Genomic DNA, 6098 nt, shown 5'->3' with positions numbered 1-6098 from the left:
AGGACCCAGTTGTGAAATATAAAATGGTCATAATCACTACTCGAGAGACAAAGTCTTGGAGAACAGGTTCAGTTTTATTTTGGGTCAGCAGAGCCAGGTATCTCTTAGTCCCAAGATACACCGGAGGTCAAGAATCATCACTCTTTTGTACAGTCCCGCGCTCAACATCACCACACCTTCATTTAGTCTCTTTCAATCGGAATTTCAATATCTTACAACTTTTCCCTTTTCCCTTCCATCCCTGCAGATACCACACAGTCCCTCCCTCATCATACATCGCATGTTATGTTAATTAGGCAGACCCATCCTTTGGGGCGTCTGTTAATATTCATGTCTTTATTAAGCAAGTGCAATGGTGACTATGAGGTAAACAGTGCCAGTCTGAAACAGATTCCTTCATCCTTGAGGTTTCTGATAAGAAAGGGGCTCAACTAGTTAGTGCTGTCTATTTTCAAGCTCTAATCTACATATTTCGCATTCCATCACCCTTCACAGAGCAGTGCTAGTTTAATCATCTTCAGTCATTTTTCACACAGTGAAACCTGGTTTACATGGAGGTATCTCCACTGAGGTATCAGAGCATTAGTGTTACATCAACCGCTACTGTGACAATATAGATATGTTTTTGGGAGATAAATTGGTAAAGGTTTGTTAGAGTAGGTCACATACAAACACTTTAAAATAGATTTTATTTTAAATTCTGGAGTTCTGCTAATACTAGACATATCAGCCCCACAGCCTTTGCAAGAGCTTTGAAGAGTGTCCAAGAAACTTCACTAATGGATTGTTGTTTACAAAAAGGCAACATATGAAAGATCTTGTCGGAGCCACAGTTGGTCTGGAGCTGTTCTAAGATGGTCATGTGGTTTTGCAAGCAGAGGGAGTCAAACAGGCTTTGTGTGGGTGTGAGAGAGAGAGAAAAACATACACATATACCCACAGAGATCACTTCTACAGTGTTACAGCCAACAGCAGCAGCTGGGACTGGAACAGGACAAGCTAGCAAGCGTGAGGAAAGCCCCATTTGGAAGATGGGTTGAGAGTTCTTAATTCAGCCTGGTCAAAGCCCTTGTGATTCATGCAAGAGGAGAGGACTGGCTGTCTAATGTTTCATTTAGAATAAGTGAAACAAAAAGGCACTCTGTGGTGACCTGAAAGAAAGAGATTATCATCTGGAGAACCCTGAAGGGGCAAGGTTTGTGAGCAAGAGACTGAAGTGGCTGATGGAAGTGTGAAAAATGGTTGAAAGTGATTAAACTAGCACCACTTTGTGAAAAGTGATGGAATGCAAAGTATGTAGATTAGAGCTTGAGAGTAGACAGTACTAGCTAGTGGGCCCCTTCTTATCTCGAGCCCCAAGGATGCAAGGATCTGGTTCAGGCTAGTACAGTGGCCTAAGGTAGTCTATAGCTAGTACTGCACTTGCTTAATAGAGACATCAATATTAACTTAGATGCCCCAAAGGAGGGAATGAACTAATTAACATAACATGTGATGTATGAAGAGGGAGCAACTGAGTGATACCTGGATTGATGGAAGGGAGAAGGAGAATATTGTAATGTATTGGGATTCTGATTGGAAGAAAGTAAATGAAGGTGGGGTGATGTTAAGCGCGGGACTGTACAAAGGAGTGATGATTCTGAACCTCCGGTGTGTCTCCAGACCAGGGACACCCGACTCTGCAGACTTGAAATAAAGCTGAACCTGTTCTCCAAGACTTTGTCTCCAGAGTAGTAAGTAAATCAGTTGTGGATGTCCTGGAACAACAAATCTCTCTCTGAAAACCGACAAGAACCTTCCTGAGCAGTAACCATTTACCTTTCAAGCCTGGTGAACTTTAAATGTTAAAATTCTGTGCACAGTATAAGAATTGCCTGCAACCAGTGAACTTGGAGGAATGAGAAGTGAGATTGGACTGTGAACCAAATAACTTTTCTGAACTTACACACACACACATTACATAAATGTGCGCTTAGAATTAGAAGGGGGTTAAAATAGGTTAAGTAAGCCAATAGTGATAAGTTAAAGTATGATTCTGTTTTCATGTTGAAAGATGATTAAAAGCAACTTTTTTTAAAACTTTATTTATCCGTTCAAAATACAGATTGTACAACAATAAATCAAAAACATGAATATTATATTTTATAGAAAAAAAAGAAAAAATGAAAAATAAAAAAAAACCCTCCCTCCCCCCTTCAGCCAGAGTCATAAAGAAAGGAAAAAATATATATTAAGGAAAAATTAAACATACATATTCAAATCTAATCAACATAAATCAAAATGTAAATATTCTGAATAAAACAACCACTTACTAATAAAAAAGCCATAATTATCACATGAAACATATGTAATTTTTTCCATTATTAAACAGTATGTCATCTCATTATGCCATCTATCAATCATATTTGTATCTTTCCACATACTATCAATACATTTTTTTCTCTACAAATAATGCTAAATATACAAAAGCATTATCTAAATTTATCTAATCCCAAACCTTTCAGAGGTTGCAAACTGCCCAATAAAGATACTATCAGATCTAAAGGTATTTTAATCTTATACAGATTTAGATTTATCCCAACCCGTTTTATCCGTACCATCCTATAATATTTAATACATGAATGAAATAGAACCCTTCTCTGGTACTTTCATAAGAAAAGTGTCAAATTTAGTCATTTCAGGTAAAATCATATCGCTACCAAACACACATTTTGCCAAAGAATTCTTATCAATACCATAGCTGTCCCTCATCATTACACTTAATCGAACTGTTTAAACCTTGAACATTAAAAGTAGCAAACCTCAACTTTAACATATCTCTCTCTCTTTGGCTTGGCTTCGCGGACGAAGATTTATGGAGGGGGTAAAAGTCCACGTCAGCTGCAGGCTCGATTGTGGCTGACAAGTCCGATGCGGGACAGGCAGACACGGTTGCAGGGGAAAATTGGTTGGTTGGGGTTGGGTGTTGGGTTTTTCCTCCTGTGTCTTTTGTCAGTGAGGTGGGCTCTGCTGTCTTCTTCAAAGGAGGTTGCTGCCCGCCGAACTGTGAGGCGCCAAGATGCACGGTTTGAGGCGATATCAGCCCACTGGCGGTGGTCAATGTGGCAGGCACCAAGAGATTTCTATAATATATCTACTAATATTACTAAATACCAATAATATAAAAACTCAAATGAAAATGACACTGTATATATTTGAAAAGGAAAATGTATGTATCATGGTCAATGTGGTTTATGGTGTGAAAAAGAAAAAAATTAAAAAAAAACCAAAACTCAAATCATCGTACATAGGCCCTCCAATAGGAGAAAAAAAATCACAAAGTAAAAGCTAAATAAAATGAAAAGAAAAAAAAAGAAAAAAAATTAACAAACCTCCCCCCACCCCCCAAAAAAAACTACCAAAAGGTAGTAATCCCTAAACAAAATTTGGGTGTGGATCACCCACCAGTGGCTGATGACTAATAGAACCTAGAACAAATCTCTTCTTCCCCAGCCGAACAAAAACAAAATAATCTCAAAATATCATAATAATGTAAAAAGTAAAATATGAATAAGAAGATTCTGCTATTCATCCAAAAGGTTCCAAACTCGTAGATCCCATTTCAAAAGAAGTTGAACTCTTTCCATTCCCGTTTTTCCCATTCCTACCATTTCTTCCATTTCCAGAACAACCAGATTTTTCTTTAGGAGACAATGGTGGGCTACATCTTTGTCCTATCTGGCAATGAATCAGCAAAAATCATTGCTTCATGATTATCCTCAAAAAACCGAGATTGATAGTCTCCATGAAACACCTTCAACACTGCCGGAAAGCGAAAAGTAGACTTATAACCTTTACGCCACAAAACTTCTTTAACTGGATTAAATCGACGTCGACGCTGAATAACCTCTTGGCTCAAATCAGGATAGAAAAAAACTCTGCTATTCTGAATCAATAACGGAGTTTGTCGTTTTCTCACATTTTGCACCGCCAGTCGAAATATTGCTTCTCTATCTAAATAATTCAAACATCAAATTATTACAGGTCTCGGTGGCTGACCAGGTAAAGGTGATCTCCTTAAAGTTCTATGAGCTCTTTCTTGCCCTAGTACTTGTGGGATTCAATCTGTAAAAAAAAACGAAGAGGAACTTGTCCTCATACCTTCTGGCATACCAACAATTTGCACATTATTCCTTCTACTTTGATTCTCCAAATAGTCTATTTTCCTCTCTAACTCCTTCTCACGTTCTCGCAATTCTATAACAAATTTTTCAACCTTCAACACTTTTTCTGTATTAGAAGCCAATTCCAAAAAAGCAGACAGAAATTTTTAACAATCTACACATGCTTTAACTGTATTCAATTCTGAACTTATCCTTTGAGCCAGCTCATTCATTATAGGCTGAATGACAGCATTTAACTACTTACATGTTGTTCAGAAAAGCTCAGCCCTGCTTTCTCTAACGTAATGGGAGAACCAGGTAACTGCAGTTCCTGCTGCAACTCAACAAAAGGCATTTTAACGGTCTTACTGTAGGTCTGGACTCCCAGCAACAGCACCCCGACTTCCTCAGGGGGTCGATGCTGGTCTCCCCCCACAGCTCGCAGTTTTTTCAAAAAAATCATACATGAAATTGAGATCTTCAGGTTGAAATGCTTCCTGAAGCGTTTCAGACAATGGAGTCATCTTCCTGCGTGCTCCTTCCGTTAAAATCGGCAGGCTGCCAGAATCGGGATCCACTTCTTGGGAACACGCACCTTCCTCCAGAGAACGGGTAATTCCAGCGCCATCCTTCACTTGGTGAGTAGTAGACATTTATTTTTCAGCTCCCACAGGCAGTCTTTGTACTTTAGGCACTGAAGAAATTAAACCTGAAGCTGTAGCAAGTTGTTTAGGCCCCAAATCTTCAATACTTCGAAAATGTAACTTGTTCTGCACTTGAGATTTAATCTTTTTACCATGAATGGCCATAATAGTTCCTAAATAGTTTAAACTAAAATTTAAGAACTTTATACTTGAAAACAAAGGGTTTAAAAACGGGTACTTAAGGACACTTAAGTGGTTACACATTTAGACTCTACGCCATCTTGCCACGCCCCCCCATTAAAAGCAACTTTTGTTAAAGTAACCATTTGTCTTGGTGAATATCTATTACTGCTGGGTTTATGGATCCTCTGGGCTCGTAACACTACGCAGACCTCTCTGCCCTCAACACCAACCGCGCCTCCCTCGACGCAAACTTCTCCTCATTCTATGCAGAACATTCAACAAAGCAGAACCCGCCTCCATCTATGCAAACTGCATCTCCCTCTAGAGTAACCATGACCTCTCTATACTAACCGTACCCCTCTACAATAACCGTGACCCCTCTACACTAACTGTGCTCATCATGACCCCACCACAATAACCGTGCTCCTCTCCACTAACTGTTCTCCCTCTGCACTGACCGTGCCCCCCCCTCCACGGACCGTGCCCCCCCTCCACGGACCGTGCCCCCCCTCCACGGACCGTGCCCCCCCTCCACGGACCGTGCCCCCCCTCCACGGACCGTGCCCCCCCCTCCACGGACCGTGCCCCCCCTCCACGGACCGTGCCCCCCCTCCACGGACCGTGCCCCCCCTCCACGGACCGTGCCCCCCCTCCACGGACCGTGCCCCCCCTCCACGGACCGTGCCCCCCCTCCACGGACCGTGCCCCCCCTCCACGGACCGTGCCCCCCCTCCACGGACCGTGCCCCCCCTCCACGGACCGTGCCCCCCCTCCACGGACCGTGCCCCCCCTCCACGGACCGTGCCCCCCCTCCACGGACCGTGCCCCCCCTCCACGGACCGTGCCCCCCCTCCACGGACCGTGCCCCCCCTCCACGGACCGTGCCCCCCCTCCACGGACCGTGCCCCCCCTCCACGGACCGTGCCCCCCCTCCACGGACCGTGCCCCCCCTCCACGGACCGTGCCCCCCTCCACGGACCGTGCCCCCCCTCCACGGACCGTGCCCCCCCTCCACGGACCGTGCCCCCCCTCCACGGACCGTGCCCCCCCTCCACGGACCGTGCCCCCCCCTCCACGGACCGTGCCCCCCCTCCACGGACCGTGCCCCCCCTCCACGGACCGTGCCCCA

Source organism: Narcine bancroftii, chromosome 2 (genome assembly GCF_036971445.1).
Source record: "Narcine bancroftii isolate sNarBan1 chromosome 2, sNarBan1.hap1, whole genome shotgun sequence".
Taxonomy (NCBI): Eukaryota; Metazoa; Chordata; class Chondrichthyes; order Torpediniformes; family Narcinidae; genus Narcine; species Narcine bancroftii.
This window is presented reverse-complemented; position numbering follows the sequence as displayed.